The sequence below is a fragment of the Scyliorhinus torazame genome, chromosome 20 (assembly GCF_047496885.1).
Source record: "Scyliorhinus torazame isolate Kashiwa2021f chromosome 20, sScyTor2.1, whole genome shotgun sequence".
Lineage (NCBI taxonomy): Eukaryota > Metazoa > Chordata > Chondrichthyes > Carcharhiniformes > Scyliorhinidae > Scyliorhinus > Scyliorhinus torazame.
The window spans coordinates 105,952,913-105,970,771 of NC_092726.1; positions in this window are offsets into that span (position 1 = coordinate 105,952,913).

Consider the following 17,859-nt stretch of genomic DNA (forward strand, 5'->3'; position numbering starts at 1 on the left):
AAACAATCCGAGTCTATTCAGCCTCTCCACTTAGCGACCTGCATTGTACACAATATTCCAAATCGGCCAGACCAAGTTTCTGGACAACTGAAGCATGACTTGCCAGTTTTTATATTCGATGACCCGTCCAATGAAGGAAAGCATTTCATATGCTTTCTTGACTACCTTTCCATTTGTTTTGCCACTTTGAAAATTCTCTGAACTTTAAGACAGATGTGGAATGACAATGAAGTCGTTGGGATAATTGGTTCTATGAAGCTCTTATATTTTATAGTTTTAGCGGGTTATATCTCGGGATAGAGATTTGCACAGTTACAGGCTGTCCAGTAATATTCACTGTCTTCTGCTGTCCCAAAACAGCTGTCCATGAGACAGCCAGAGAGAAGCAATGATACAATGAGATATATATTTGCACATTTAGTGTCAAGTGATTCGCACTGTCCTCTGCAGTCCTAGTACAGATCCCTCAGCAATAGAACATAAGAACTAGGAGCAGGAGTAGGCCATCTGGCCCCTCGAGCCTGCTCCACCATTCAATGAGATCATGGCTGATCTTTCGTGGACTCAGCTCCACTTTCCGGCTCGAACACCTGAACCCTTAATCCCTTTATTCTTAAAAAAAACTATCTATCTTTATCTTAAAAACATTTAATGAAGGAGCCTCTACTGCTTCACTGGGCAAGGAATTCCATAGATTCACAACCCTTTTGGTGCAGAAGTTCCTCCTAAACTCAGTCCTAAATCTACTTCCCCTTATTTTGAGGCTATGCCCCCTAGTTCTGCTTTCACCCGCCAGTGGAGACAACCTGCCCGCATCTATCCTATCTATTCCATTCATAATCTTATATGTTTCTATAAGATCCCCCCTCATCCTTCTAAATTCCAACGAGTACAGTCCCAGTCTACTCAACTTCTCCTCCTAATCCAACCCCTTCAGCTCTGGGATTAACCTAGTGAATCTCCTCTGCACACCCTCCAGTGCCAGTACGTCCTTTCTCAAGTAAGGAGACCAAAACTGAACACAGTACTCCAGGTGTGGCCTCACTAACACCTTATACAGTTGCAGCAGAACCTCCCTAGACTAAAAATCCATCCCTCTAGCAATGAAGGACAAAATTCCATTTGCCTTCTTAATCACCTGTTGCACCTGAAAACCAACTTTTTGCGACTCATGCACTAGCACACCCAGGTCTCTCTGCACAACAGCATGTTTTAATATTTTATCATTGAAATAATAATCCCTTTTGCTGTTATTCCTACCAAAATGGATAACCTCACATTTGTCAACATTGTATTCCATCTGCCAGACCCTAGCCCATTCACTTAGCCTATCCAAATCCCTCTGCAGACTTCCAGTATCCTCTGCATTTTTTGCTTTACCACTTATTTTAGTGTCGTCTTCGAACTTGGACACATTGCCCTTGGTCCCCAACTCCAAATCATCTATGTAAATTGTGAACAGTTGTGGGCCGAACACTGATCCCTGAGGGACACCACTAGCTACTGATTGTCAACCAGAGAAACACCCATTAATCCCCACTCTTTGCTTTCTATTCATTAACCAATCCTCTATCCATGCTACTACTTTCCCCTTAATGCCATGCATCTTTACCTTATGCAACAAGCTTTTGTGTGGCACCTTGTCAAAGGCTTTCTGGAAATCCAGATATACCACATCCTTTGGCTCCCCGTTATCTATCGCACTGTTAATGTCCTCAAAAAATTCCACTAAATTAGTTAGGCACGACCTTCCCTTTATGAACCCATGCTGCGTCAGTCCAATGGAACAATTTCCATCCAGATGCCTCGCTATTTCTTCCTTGATGATAGATTCCAGCATCTTCCCTACTACCGAAGTTAAGCTCACTGGCCTATAATTACCCGCTTTCTGCCTACCTCCTTTTTTAAACAGTGGTGTCACGTTTGCTAATTTCCAATCTGCCGGGACCACCCCAGAGTCTAGTGAATTTTGGTAAATTATCACTAGTGCATTTTCAATTTCACTAGCCATCTATTTTAGCACTCTGGGATGCACTCCATCAGGTCCAGGAGACTTGTCTACCTTTAGCCCCATTAGCTTGCCCATCACTACCTCCTTGGTGATAACAATCCTCTCAAGGTCCTCACCTGTCATAGCCTCATTTCCATCAGTCACTTGCATGTTATTTGTGTCTTCCACTGTGAAGACCGTCCCAAAAAACCTGTTCAGTTCCTCAGCCATTTCCTCATCTCCCATTATTAAATCTCCCTTCTCATCCTCTAAAGGACCAATATTCACATTAGCCAATCTTTTTTGTTTTATGTATTTGTAGAAACCTTTACTATCTGTTTTTATATTCTGAGCAAGTTTACTCTCATAATCTATCGTACTCTTCTTTATAGCTTTTTTATTAGCTTTCTGTTGCCCCCTATAGATTTCCCAGTCCTCGAGCCTCCCACTAATCTTTGCTACTTTGTATGTTTTTTCCTTCAATTTGATGCTCTCCCTTATTTCCTTCGATATCCACGGTCGATTTTCCCTCTTTTTACCGTCCTTCCTTTTTGTTGGTATAAACCTTTGCTGAGTAGTGTGAAAAATCACTTGGAAGGTTCTCCACTGTTCCTCAACTGTTTCACCATAAAGTCTTTGCTCCCAGTCTACCTTAGCTAGTTCTTCTCTCATCCCATTGTAATCTCCTTTGTTTAAGCACAAAACACTCGTGCTTGATGTTACCTTCTCACCCTCCATCTGTATTTTAAATTCCTCCATATTGTGATCGCTCCTTCCGAGAGGATCCCTAACTATGATATCCTGAATCAATCCTGTCTCATTACACTGGACCAGATCTAGGACGGCTTGTTCCCTCGTAGGTTCCATTACATACTGTTCTAGGAAACTATCGCGGATACATTCTATAAACTCCTCCTGAAGGCTGCTTTGACCGACCTGTTTAAACCAATCAACATGTAGATTAAAATCCTCCATGATAACTGCTGTACCATTTCTACATGCATCTGTTATTTCTTTGTTTATTGCCTGCCCCACCATAATGTTACTATTTGGTGGCCTATAGATTACTCCCATCAGTGACTTTTTCGCCTTACTATTCCTGATTTCCACCCAAATTGATTCAACCTTATCCTCCATAGCACCGATGTCATCCCTTACTGTTGCCCGGATGTCATCCTTAAATATCAGAGCTACACCACCTCCCTTACATCCACTCTGTCCTTCCGAAAGGTTTGATACCCTCGGATATTTAACTCCCAGTCGTGACCATCCTTTAACCATGTTTTAGTAATGGCCACTAAATCATAGTCATTCACGATAATTTGCGCCATCAACTCATTTGCCTTATTCCGAATACTACGAGCATTCAGGTAAAGTACACTTATGTTGGCTTTTTTTTACCTCTGTTCTTAATATTAACACCTCGATCAGTAACCTCTCCTAAGTTATATTTCCTCTTAACCTTTCTCCTAAGTTTCCTTGTCGTCGAACCCATAACTTCCTGTAACAAGCTGCCGCATCGCTTACCATTAATGTTTTCACTTCCCGTTTTATTAGTTAGAGAGATGCAACGATGCTATGTGATAGATATTTACACAGACGTTGCCCAGTATTTCTCACCATCCTGTGCTGTCGCGGAGCCTCTCTGTAACAATAAGAGTGAAGCAATGATACCATGTGATCGATATTTACAAAGTTACAGACTGTCCAGAAATTCCCACTGCCCTTTGCTGTCTCAAGTCAGCTCCCCTTAAGACAACCTGCGAGAAGCAATGGTCCTGTGCGATAGATATTTACGCAAAGACTGTCCAGTACTTCTCATTGCGTTGTGTTACCCAGTACAGCCTCGTCTGAAATCGGTACTGCTCAGAGGGATATTTACTGGGACAGCACTGGTCAGTCAGAATTACTAGACCTTCTCCGTCTTCCATTGCTTCTCTGGGTCTGTTTCAGACGTGCGACAACGCAGAATCGCCGAGCAGAAACTAATAGCCAAGTTCCGCACACATGAGTGCGGCCTCAACCGGGACCTGGGATTCATGTCGCATTACATTCATCCCCCACCATCTGGCCTGCGAAATCCTACCAACTGTCCTGGCTTGACACAATTCACAACTCTTTAAACTGGAGTTACCCCATCTCTGGATCTGTGAAGATTTAATCACCTGCTAATGGTCGCATTCCACGCATTGTCTGGCATCTTTGAATTTGTCTATATATGTGTTTCTGGAACATACCTCTTCATTCACCTGAGGAAGGAGCAGCGCTCCGAAAGCTAGTGACATCGAAACAAACCTGTTGGACTTTAACCTGGTGTTGTAAGACTTCGTACTGTTTCAGAGGGGTATTTGCTGGGACAACACATGCCATTCAGAACTACTGCGCATTCTCCGTGTTCCATTGCTTCTCTCTGTCTGTTTCAGAGGGTGCTGAACTGGGTCAGCACAGGTCAGTGAGAATTACAGCACAGTCTCAGTCTCTATTAAAACATCCAGGATTCTGCGAGGCCTGCAGAGAGTGGATTTGGAGAAGATGTTTCCACTTGTACGAAAAACTAGAACCATTGGACACAATCTTAGACTAAATGGGTGATCCTTTTAAACAGAGATGAGGAGGAATTTCTTCATCCAGCGGGTGGTGAATCTGTGGAACTCTGCAGCAGAAGGATGTGGAGGCCAAATAACTGAGTGTCTTTAAGACAGAGATGGATATGCCCTTGATTAATAAGTGGATCACGGGTTCTAGGCAGAAGGGAGGAGAATGGGGATGAGAAAAATAGCAGCCATTCTTGAATGGCGGAGCAGACTCGATGGGCCGAGTGGCCTAATTCTGCTACTATGTCTTATTGTCTTATAGCAAGAAGTCTTACAACACCAGGTTTAAGTCCAACAGGTTTGTTTTGAATCACTAGCTTTCGGAGCGCTGCTCCTTCCTCAGGTGAATCAAGGAGCTGCGCTCCGAAAGCGAGTGATTCGAAGCAAACCTGTTGGACTTTAACACGGTGTTGTAAGACTTCTTACTGTGCACACCCCAGTCCAATGTTGGCACCTCCACATTATGGTCTTATGGTTTTATGCTGCCTCAGGAAACTAAGGAAACTCGGCATGTTGACTCTTACTAATTTTTGCAGATACCTCATGGAAAGCATCTGGTCTGGCTTCGTCACAGCCTGGTATGGCACCTACTCGGCCTAAGACCACAGAAAACTACAGAGAGTCGTGAACACAGCCCAGTCCATCACACGAACCTGCCTCCATCCATTGACTCTGTCGACAGCTGCAGCTGCATTGGCGAAGTGAAGCGGGCAGCATCATCAAAGATCCCCGAGTGGCTTACTCACTCTTCTAACGTATTTCACCGGACAGGAGAGTGAGAAGTCTGACACACGCGCTAACAGATTCAAAAACAGCTTATTCCCTCAGTTATCAGAATCATGGATGACCCTCTGTGGACTGATCTGTTCTCCTCACACATCTTCTCTACTGAGCAGCACTGTACTCCTGGATACTTCACCCGATGCCTGTGGCTATGTATTTACATTGTGTATTTATGCATGCTCTCTGTTTTTTATGTCTGGAATGATCAGTCTGGACTGTAAGCAGCATAATACTTTTCACTGCACTTCGGCACACGTGACAATAAACAAATCCAATCCAATCTCAAGCCACTCTTACACGGCTAAGCTACAGTATGATGTCTTACAGCACCAGGATAATGTCTAACAGGTTTGTTTCCAATCACGATCTTTCGGAGCGCAGCTCCTTCCTCGGGCGTTCTGAACGCCAGTGATTGGAACCAAACCTGGTGGAGTTTAACCTGGCATTGTAAGCCTTCTTACTGTGCAGACCCTAGCCCAACTCCGGCAGCTCCACATCATGGCTCAGCTAGACCGGGTTAATATTCTACTTCATTGAGATATAAAAAGTGTTGGATTGAAAGGGGTTGGCTGACCCTATTTGTTCAGTGACTGTAATTTATGTCAGTCTCCATGGATCCTAATTGTGTCAGTGGAGGCTTTTCCTCTGCTATTAATAATGGAGTCATTTCAATGTGTTCTCACAAACTGTAGTGTGGGCATCAGCTTCAACACTGACAGAGATCAGTGGCTTCAGAGATACCGAGAGGAGGGATCAGAATCTGAGATCGATCGAGTGGAATATTCCAGCAATGGACCAGAGTCTGAGAACAATCGTAGCCGAGGGTCTTTTTTTTTTCTCAAGATTGGACTTTTTTAGCATTCAAAGTTCCATGTGCACTCTTGTGGAAAAAACTAGCCAAAACTTCGAGATTTCTCAAAGGTATTTTATTATAACACGAAGTTCGTGGAGGGAGTTAGAGTGACCACCGTCCTTCTAATTGTCCCCACCTTACAAGAGTATAGCAGTACTTTATATGGTTTAATAAGCAATATTTAGAAAAAACGAGGCATTCCTTTGATAAGCCCAGACACAGAAAACCGAGCAGGATTAAACAACAGGCCTTGAATTCCCAGCCTAAGAACAATAATAATTGTCTACTCTCAGCAAAATGTGCAGCTGTGCACTTGTTTAGATAGTCTGACCTTCTGCCTATTACATGCAGAACTTCTTGACTGAAATAAAGCTAATATGTCCATCATGATTTGCCAAGTGCCTATTGCCATGAAATATAGTCAAGCAGCCGGTTAAGAAGGAACACAGGGTACTAAGGCAATTAATCCGCCAACTAAAGTTCCTTCTACAATTCCCTCCTTGTTGATCATATGATCAACGCATTGTTAGTACATCTCAGTGTCCTCAGCAGCAAAGGGATGGGTTATAATGTACGGGGAATGGGCGTATGATAGACACCTGTTTGTTAAGAGGCTGGGACCATGGAGGCAAAGCTGACATCCGTGCCCCCATGTCCTGACAACATCCTGAGCAACATTTAAACAGTAACCATACGACAATCAGCATTGCAATAATGATTACAATCTAAATCACAATCCTCTGTCCGAATGTTCCCAACCATCCAAAACCAAAGTCCCATCCCTCATCCTCATGCAATCGTGCTACCTCTCGACGAATGTGATCCACCAGGTTATCAATTTTCTCTGAGTTATCAGGGATGTATGTGCAGCAGTCACTGCCAATCAGGGCACAAGTACCTCCCTTCTCTGCTAACAAGAAATCAAGGGCCATCCTATTCTGTAGGGCAACTGCTCTTATAGCAACCATTTCAGTCTCTATTTGATGAACAGCTTCCGCAGTGCCATTAGCTACCTGCTCAAGGATGTCTCTTAATTCGCGTAGTTCGTATGCATTCCTAATGGTGGCATCATGATTCCCAACATTTGTGCCCATGTCATAACACTGCGTGTCGTACTGTGATGTGGATGGTCCTTTAGTTGTTAGACGTGACGTACATAAGACACTACGTATCCCAAATAGCAGGAGCCCTCCCAATTTTCTGGTAACCATGGGTACGCCTTGCGTCCACAGATAAAGTATGTGCTGTTATATGCTATATGTTATATGTTATATGCGGTCAGTCTAATCGGATCCCCTCCCAGGGGCCTCCATTAGTACGATTTTCAACCGCTAACCAGTCAAAGACGAATAGCCCTTTAACTGTAAGGCGGGGCATAAGGGGTTGCCAATTCAAGGTCTGGTCGCACTGACTTGTGCCGACTGGGTAGGTCCCATATGTTTTATGTTTCCTAACGCATATGCTACCTTTTGGAACTCCAGTATAATTGGGAAGGATCAAACAGGGCGGCTGACGTGTCACATTAAATCTAGGCCACCACCATCCTTTAAACCTAATCATCTCGTATCCAGCTGATCTCCAATCTAACATATCTGTGTATCTTCTCCACGTCCTGTACTATTTTGTCTCAGAGTCTATTCTGCTATCTCTTTACTGCCGAAGGGGATAGGTCGCACAGGGAAGCCCTCCTCCAAGCATCTGGGAATTTGTGTACAAACCGAACAACTGAATTTATTTACCCTCTCTGTGTATAAGTGAGACATGTATATTAAGGTGCCAGTATGCAATTTACCCTCTACGTGATGTTGGAGTAATATGATAATATAAAAACATCAACGCCGTCATTCTCTTCAGGTTAGCGTCTCACTAGTACTCTCAAATTTCTGCATGATGTAGTTTACACGAGTTGCGTGGATCCCATCTGGCTTTTCTTTTACTTTAACGGCTGTTCGGGTTGTTAGCAGCACTTGGTCGGGTCCATTCCACCTGGGAGAAAAATAATCTTTGTTTAGTGCTTTCACATACACTTGATCTCCAGGTTTTCAGGGTGTGTATTTCCCTCTTTTGGATGCATCTGAACCTTTTGCACCTTTTCATGTTTTTTTTTTCAACGGTTTCACACATGGCCTGGGCATACTTTAGTGATGCCTCATCTGCCCATATTATGGGTACTGCCGCTGGAGTCATTGGGGGTTTAGTTCCAGTTGACATGGGCCGTTCCAATTATTTTCTCATCCGGGGTTAAACCCGTATTACGATTTCTCTGATTTCTCAGGGCATACATTCCTATGGGTCTGGCATCTGGCCACAGCAGCCCATTTTGTTGACACACTTTTGTAACTGCAGTTTTAATTATTCCATCCGCCCTTTCCACCGTTCCTGAGGATTGGGGCTGATTGGGGATATGCAATTTCCAATCAAATCCCATGGCTTCTGTTCGGGCTTTGGTCAATTTGCTAGTGAAATTAGTTTCCCTGTCACTGTTAATACCCATTGGTATCCCAATCGCAGGATATTCGTCCTTTAACACTTCAGTTGTCTGATTTTCCATTGGCTTATCAACTCCCACCTGCGATCCAGCTCTATCATTACCCAAGATAAACTGTATTCCTGGACACGATAATTTCTCTATTCCTCCTACTACCACTTCGCCACTCTTCGCTGGATTTTCCAACCTCACCTTATATAATGGAACACTACTCCCCTCACCCTGAATTCCACATATTACCACCTTTTCTGGCAACATTGATCCCAGACGACATAACTCCTCATCCCTTCCCATCAAAGATTGACTAGTTCCCGTATCTCTTAAAATTGTGACTTCTTTGCCTACTGCTCCTGATACACATGAGTAAACTTTACCCACACAAGTAAATTCTTTAAAAAGATCTGGCACCTTCTCATCAATCACCTCTTGAACAGGCTGCACAATATGTTGCACCTCCTTTGCTTCACTTGGGCTTTCCTTTACCACTGTATCAAACCCCACTGTCTTATCCTGTTTTACCATATCAGCCTTCCCAGTGCTTTTCTTCAACCACGAACACTGTGACTTCACATGGCCTAGTTTATTACAGTGAAAATAATTGAAACTTTTCACTTATGTTCCACCCTCCTGGATTTCTTTTTCAATCTGAGGTACACTCTCTTTATTGTCTCCCATCACATCACCTTTACCTTTGCCACTTGAGTATTTCTCATGTCCCCCGTTTCTATCCCTCACAGGCTGAAATTGATGTCGGAAACCAAGCTTTGATTTATGAACTAATTCATAATCATCTACCATTTCTGCTGCTAATCTCGCAGTTTTAACCCTCTGTTCTTCCACTTGAGTCCCCTCTACATCAGGAATTGAATTTTTAAACTCCTCCAAAAGTCTAGTTTCTCTGTGAGCTTCATACGTGTGGTCTATTTTCAAAGCCCTTAACCACCTAACAAAATTGTCTAGATAGCAATCTGCTTTTAACAAAGAGTGATGCTCCTGTAGGGAGGCTTGCTCCTGTGTCTGTTTTAACTTTGGTTCTGTTATGGTGGATGGAAGTTCAATTACAGCCGCTGGCAGTTGTGGCTGATGTTTGAGAGCCCCTTCCTTTGCTATGTTATAGCAAATCTATTGCCGCATGAGACTTCATCGTCTGCGATAGTATGCGCTTCACACTTTAAAACGGCTATCTTGCTGGGCAGCTGAACAGCATCTAGTAAATTTAAAACCAATTTAGCATGTTTAATAGGTTGGCCGGAGGAAGTAATGAATCCCCTATTTTTCCATAACTGGCCATAATCATGTACTACCCCAAAAGCGGATCGGGAATCAGTATAACTGTTGACTGTTTTATTTCTAGCTCGAATACATGCTTTCGTAAGGGCAAACTATTCGGCCGCTTGAGCAGACTTTCCCGAAAGCAGAGCAAAAGCTTCCACAATCTTGAATGGAGTTACTATTGCATCACCGGCCAGGAGGGTCAGATCATTTGGTCGGTTTGCTGACCCATTGGTGAGAAAGATGATGTCTGGATTTTCTCGTGGGTGACTCAATAAATCAGGTCGAGAGGTTGTGGTGGCTTCAACCAATAGTAAACAGTCATGATCATCCATATGTTCTGTTTCCGAGGGCGCGGGTAAGAGTGTAGCAGGGTTGACAGCTGGCGCTCGCTTGTAGGTAAAGTTGGTTTTAGAGAGGATTACTTCGTACCCAATGTGTCGAGCCGCAGTAAAATGCTACGTTGTGGATGAATTAAGCAGCAGCAAAACTGATTTTTTTTCTACTATGGCCGCTGTGGCTGCTACTGCTCTTAAGCAATTTGACATACCCTTTACCACACCGGGTAATAGGCAAGGCGTCTTTTCCCTCCTCAATGCTCTTGCCCCAGGACCCCTGTTGCAAATCCCCCTGCTTCATTCACATAAAGAGTAAAGGGTTTGCTGAAATTAGGAAGTCCCAAGGCAGCGGCGCTAATCATGGCTTGTTTCAAATTACGAAATGCTTGCTCCCTCTCTGGGATCCAGGTAACAACTGAAGGGGCATCCTGTAGGGTAGCCTTTCGCAATACTGTGTCCATCGCTCTATAGTCCGGTATCCACTGCCTGCAATAGCCCACCATTCCGAGGAAGGTAAAGGTTTCCTTTTCCGTGCGTGGTGTTGGTACCCTTGCTACAGCCGGTATTCTTTCAGACCCAAGCCTCCGCTGTCCTTGCTGCAGCTGAAATCCAAAATACGGAACTGTCTCCTGACAGAATTGCAGCTTGTCCATTGAGACCCTATGCCCTCTTTCTGCCAGATGTGGCAGAATAACACAAGGGTATTCTGTTGACAAACTAGCCCTCCCTCTGAGGTTATCAATAAATTGTCATCATATTGAGGGACTGTTGAGCCTGCAGACAACTGGTACTCGTCCAAGTCTCTTTTAATACTGTTAATTCCGATATGTAGGGCAAATTGATGTTGACTTTCCGGGTGCAATGGTATCGAGAAAAAGGCTGAGAAAGTATCCTTGTTGGTGGTATAGAAGACAAAATGACATTTATGTCCGGCACCAATGGAAAATAGTGATAACAATTTTATTGATGGCTCAAAGATATTGCACAAACCACCACTCGTTGGGTCTTCCTACCTTTGGAATGGGGAGTATAGGGACGTTACAAGGGCTTTGTGTTCTCTTCAGCACCCCTTGCTGTAATAGTGCATTGGTCACTCCCTCTATCTCTTTTTCTGCTTCCGCTGCCAACCTGTATAGTTTTAGGCAGGGCAGGGCAACGTTCTTCTGTATCTGCGCCCTATGCGCTGGGGCAGAATGTACTTTTCCAACATGATTTTTATGTTGGGGCCCGTAGATGTGCCAGTACCTGGGCCAGGATTGAAGGGAGTAAATGATGCTTCTCTCGGGAGGTTGTTGTCTTTCAAATGTAGTGGGCCATTGCTCCTCTTTCCAGGTCACTTTGCCCTTCTGTTTGCCATCAAATTCTATCAGGCAATTTTGTCCGTCCATTTCAATATAAATCCCATGTATTACTTTTTTCCTTTGGCCTCTTTGATCACTCCTCCTATTTGCTTTGTCTTACGGCCAGTGTTAAATGGGGTTCTGAAGGTAAACCCATCCTAAAAAGGTCCCTCTGACTATAGGTCAACTGAACTAACATTGCTAATCCCACAACACCGAAAAATAAAAAGGAGTGACATGTAATGAGGTCTGCTTTCCTAAGTGACTTTGTGTTTGTAAATTGTATGCGTGCTCATCCTCACGAGCATATCAAGCCGTGCAATGGGTCACTATATTCTCTCATCAGGACTCTAACAAGTGTTTTAGTAGCTGTGCCCAAGGGTCATTAATCTTTTGTAAGACTTCCTGCAGTTTAAATTTTTTTTTTTTAACAGTGGTACTGTAAGGGTTCAAGTTCAGCTTCCAGCATAGAACACAGACACAGAGCGATCGGGCGCAGTCTCAGAAGTTATTACATTTTTGAGCTGATGAGCTCATCTTTGAGACAGTTCGAAAACATTCCATTACCAATGCGATGTATTACCCTTCCTAATTTGCAGAGCGTCTGTCTGCCTAATAGTGTCAGGTGTCGCTAGTTGCGGTACATCCTTCCTGGGGGTTAATTGCTCCTTGGCCCCTTGCACGATAGCCTCGTTCCCTTTATTTCCAACCAGTGTTCGAGGGACTCATTTCCTTCATTCAAACGATTATCATTATTGGGAACCCAGCCCCCATTTATGTCGCGTGGGACTGCAATCCCAAAGCTTCAAAGCAAAGATGCACCATAAGAGTACTTTAGAAGCAGCAACACATCCCCTGGGAGGAGGCTATACATAGTACACATTTAAGTCAATTTCCAATGATTGATTTTATAGGCATTAGCTAGTCTTCGAGACGTATATTTTTTCTTTGTCAATTCAGAAAAGATCAACTGTCTGCTGAAATGGTTAATGTTTCCTGCAGAATCTAAGGGGCAGAGAACTTGGCATGATGCCATTTACGTTTTTTCACGTAATCTAAAACTTAGTCATATTCAATTACTTTCATTCGTAAAGGCACTTTCTTTCTTTTAAACTGATCGTAATTTCCAATGTTTCCGTTCATTCGAGAAATCTCAACAAAAATCACTCAATTTATAATCTCTGACTCGCAAAGACAGACGATAAAAAATACAACCCACTTCATGCTTTGACTAAAATTAATTGGTTAAACAAAACACACAGATTCTCACAGCTCACAAATATCACAGTTAACCGTCAGCCTTATCTCACGGCGACAGACAAATCTCGCTTTTACCTTAATCTTCTATTTACTTTTACTCCCCTGTTTTTTTTCCGAAAGGGGATCAGCTTCATTAGATTCCTATGCGGGACATATAGGTTTACCAACCTCATTCCGTTGCTTTACGATTGTTTCTTTTCATTTTCTTACTCATTTTGACTCCCTTATCTGTCCTCTTTAAGGAGTTCACCTTATTTCTCGCTCCGGATATCTTTACCGAGGCTTTGGGACGACCTGTGAGGGAGCGGCGAGTTTAGTGCTCATCGTCCCTTCTGCAAAATACTTTAGAACATATATATCACAATAACAACAACCGCGGAAATCGGAAATCTTTTACAAATACTACAGGGAGCGCACACCGCTGTTTATCCTTTCACGAACCTCGAAATCTTTTTTTATTTTATTTCAGTCTCCAAGGCACCTTTTTCTCCCCATGCAGCTATCATTAATTTATCAACTAAGATAACTCTCCGAGCATGAGTCTCTGGCCAGTAATTAAGGCTGCCGAGCCGCAGACCCCCCCTTTCAGCTGGGGTCGCGCTATAGCTCTCTCCCTTTCAGCTGAGAGAGTCCTGTTTAGAGATTCGTTTCCGGGTTCACGTCCCGTTAAATTAGGGAAACTGCAATTCTTTTCTGAATTGACAAAGAAAAAATATACGTCTCGAAGAATAGCTAATGCCTATAAAATCAATCATTGGAAATTGACTAAATTTGTCGTGAAAATCATAATAAAGATAAATTCCTCGAGGATCGATTTAAGGAAATTTATTTACACAAATATACTTGTGGAGAGAGAGTGTTTCAGCTGCAAAGCCAAGGCACTGCACTCTGAGTTATGCAGTCAAAAACCATTACATTTATAGGTTGAAATAAACAACTTTGAAGAGATAAAGCTTGGGAACATACGCAAGAGGAAATATGAATGTTTTGCTCTTGGTTTAAAAACAATCCGAGTCCGCATTTTGTTGTCCTTCGGAAGAACAACTTATTATCATAATAAGGCCAGTACCAGATACTAAGCAGTATTTGGTTTACATTACTTGACCTCCTTATTTTCGCTCAAAAATAGTGTTAAAATATAGTTAATATTACCAGCATGGTTCTAAATTGGTAACTCATTAACTTCCCTTCCACACTTACCGACACACGAAGAGTTAAGTTTCTCCCAGCTACTGCTAATTGGAGCACTTTCCTTCCCAGCCAATCAGGTCACTGCTTTGCTGTGATGCCACTCTTCAAGGTAAGATTTTAAAGTTTTGAAAGAGGAAAACTTACCTTCCTGACAGACCCCTGGCCACTGCTCCTGCCGAAAATCTGACGGCCACTTCTCCGGCAGCTGTGTCCCCGCCGCACTCCTCGCGCTCTTGTATCCTCTCTCCCCACTCCCCTCCTCGGGCCCTTTGATCTTGTGTACCCGCCGCTCTCCTCGCGCTCTTCCACTGTCTCCCCGCCGCTCTCGCCGCGCTCTTTTATCGTTTTTCCCCGCAGCTCTCCTCGCCCTCTTTCCCTGAGTCTCCGCCGCTCTCCTCGCCCTCTTTCCCTGAGTCTCCGCAGCTCTCCTCGCGCTCGTTCACTGAGTCTCCGCCGCTCTCCTCGTGCTCTGTCACTGAGTCTCCGCCGCTCTCCTCGCGCTCTTTCACTGAGTCACCGCCGCTCTTCTCGCGCTCTTTCACTGAGTCTCCGCCGCTCTCCTCGCGCTCTTTCACTGAGTCCCCGCCGCTCTCCTCGTACTCTTTACCTGAGTCTCCGCCGCTCTCCTCGCGCTCTTTCACTGTGCCTCCGCCGCTCTCCTCGCGCTCTTTCACTGAGTCCCCGCCGCTCTCCTCGCGCTCTTTCCCTGAGTCTCCGCCGCTCTCCTCGCACTCTTTCACTGAGTCTCCGCCGCTCTCCTCGCGCTCTTTCACTGAGTCCCCACCACTCTCCTCGCGCTCTTTCACTGTGTCCCCACCGCTCTCCTCGCACTCTTTCCCTGAGACTCCGCCGCTCTCCTCGCCGCCCTCTTTCACTGAGTCTCCGCTGCTCTCCTCGCGCTCTTTCACTGAGTCCCCGCCGCTCTCCTCGCGCTCTTTCACTGAGCCTACGCCGCTCTCCTCGCGCTTTTACACTGTGTCCCCGCCGCTCTCCTCGCGCTCTGCAGATCTCCTCGTGCTCTTTCCCTGAGTCCCCGCCATTCTCCTCGCGCTCTTTCACTGAGTCTCCGCCTCTCTCCTCACGCTCTTTCACTGAGTCCCCGCAGCTCTCCTCGCGCTCTTTCCCTGAGTCTCCGCCGCTCTCCACGCCCTCTTTCACTGAGTCTCCACAGCTCTTCTCGCGTTCATTCACTGAGTCCCCGCCGCTCTCCTCGCGCTCTGCAGATCTCCTCGCGCTCTTTCCCTGAGTCTCCGACGCTCTCCTCGTGCTCTTTCACTGAGTCCCCGCCATTCTCCTCGCGCTCTTTCACTGAGTCTCCGCCTCTCTCCTCACGCTCTTTCACTGAGTCCACGCAGCTCTCCTCGCGCTCTTTCCCTGAGTCTCCGCCGCTCTCCACGCCCTCTTTCATTGAGTCTCCACAGCTCTTCTCGCGTTCTTTCACTGAGTCCCCGCCGCTCTCCTCGCGCTCTTTCCCTGAGTCTCCGCCGCTCTCCTTGCGCTCTTTCACTGAGTCTCCGCAGTCCTCCTCACGCTCTTTTATCCTGTGTCCTCGCCGCTCTCCTCGCGCTCCTTCACTTAGTCTCTGCCGCTCTCCTCGCGCTCTTTCACTGAGTCACCGCCGCTCTCCACGCCCTCTTTCACTGAGTCTCCACAGCTCTTCTCGCGTTCTTTCACTGAGTCCCCGCCGCTCTCCTCGCGCTCTTTCCCTGAGTCTCCGCTGCTCTCCTAGCGCTCTTTCACTGAGTCTCCGCAGCTCTCCTCACGCTCTTTTATCCTGTGTCCTCGCCGCTCTCCTCGTGCTCCTTCACTTAGTCTCTGCCGCTCTCCTCGCGCTCTTTCACTGAGTCACCGCCGCTCTCTCGCGCTCTTTCACTGAGTCTCCGCCGCTCTCCTCGCGCTCTTTCATTGTGTCCCCGCCGCTCTCCTAGTGCTCTTTCACTGAGTCTCCGCCGCTCTCCTCGCGCTCTTTCACTGAGTCCCCGCCGCTCTCCTCGCGCTCTTTCCCTGTGTCCTCGCCGCTCTCCTCGCGCTCCTTCACTTAGTCCCCGCCGCTCTCCTCGCGCTCTTTCACTGAGTCACCGCCGCTCTCCACGCCCTCTTTCACTGAGTCTCCACAGCTCTTCTCGCGTTCTTTCACTGAGTCCCCGCCGCTCTCCTCGCGCTCTTTCCCTGAGTCTCCGCTGCTCTCCTAGCGCTCTTTCACTGAGTCTCCGCAGCTCTCCTCACGCTCTTTTATCCTGTGTCCTCGCCGCTCTCCTCGTGCTCCTTCACTTAGTCTCTGCCGCTCTCCTCGCGCTCTTTCACTGAGTCACCGCCGCTCTCTCGCGCTCTTTCACTGAGTCTCCGCCGCTCTCCTCGCGCTCTTTCATTGTGTCCCCGCCGCTCTCCTAGTGCTCTTTCACTGAGTCTCCGCCGCTCTCCTCGCGCTCTTTCACTGAGTCCCCGCCGCTCTCCTCGCGCTCTTTCCCTGAGTCTCCGCCGCTCTCCTCGCGCTCTTTCACTGAGTCTCCGCCGCTCTCCTCGCGCTCTTTCACTAAGTCCCCGCCGTTCTCCTCGCGCTCTTTCCCTGAGTCTCCGCTGCTCTCCTCGCGCTCTTTCACTGTGTCCCCGCCGTTCTCCTCGCACTCTTTCCCTGAGTCTCCGCCGCTCTCCTCGCCGCCCTCTTTCACTGAGTCTCCGCTGCTCTCCTCGCGCTCTTTCACTGAGTCCCCGCCGCTCTCCTCGCGCTCTTTCACTGAGCCTCCGCCGCTCTCCTCGCGCTCTTACACTGTATCCCCGCCGCTCTCCTCGCGCTCCGCAGATCTCCTCGTGCTCTTTCCCTGAGTCTCCGACGCTCTCCTCGTGCTCTTTCACTGAGTCCCCGCCATTCTCCTCGCACTCTTTCACTGAGTCTCCGCCTCTCTCCTCACGCTCTTTCACTGAGTTCCCGCCACTCTCCTCGCGCTCTTTCCCTGAGTCTCCGCCGCCCTCCTCGTCCTCTTTCACTGAGTCTCCACAGCTCTCCTCGCGCTCTTTCACTGAGTCCCCGCCGCTCTCCTCGCGCTCTTTCCCTGAGTCTCCGCCGCTCTCCTCGCCCTCTTTCACTGAGTCTCCACAGCTCTCCTCGCGCTCTTTCACTGAGTCCCCGCCGCTCTCCTCGCGCTCTTTGCCTGAGTCTCCGCTGCTCTCCTAGCGGTCTTTCACTGAGTCTCCGCCGCTCTCCTCGCGCTCTTTCACTGAGTCTCCGCCGCTCTCCTCGCGCTCTTTCACTGTGACCCCGCCGCTCTCCTCGCCCTCTTTCACTGTGTCTCCGCCGCTCTCCTCGCGCTCTTTCACTGCAGGCTGTGACGTCAAAGTTTAACTCCTTTCCACTTCTTCCTGCCCTCGAGTCTCCCTCCTGATATTTACTCGGCTGGGATCCTTACAGTGATTGTCTTTTTTTTCAGTTAGAGGAGGAGGTAGGGAGGGAAACACTGAAGAATTGACTCGGGTTAACTGTCACTTGACAACAGCTCCTCCACAAACCACCTTCAAAGTGTACAGAGCTGGACTCGAACTTGTGTTTCCGCAGTGTGAGATCAGAAAGTAAACACGTGGCTCAAGCCCCTTTTCAAAACAATGAATGCAACCTCTAAACAAAATACACCCACTTCTAATTATAAATGTGCTGCTGCTTTTATTTATGCAACACATGTTTTGGAAATAATAAAAGCTCCAGGCAGCGCCCACGGTAAGACAGGTTCGAATTTACAATTAAGTTGACGCTGTGAT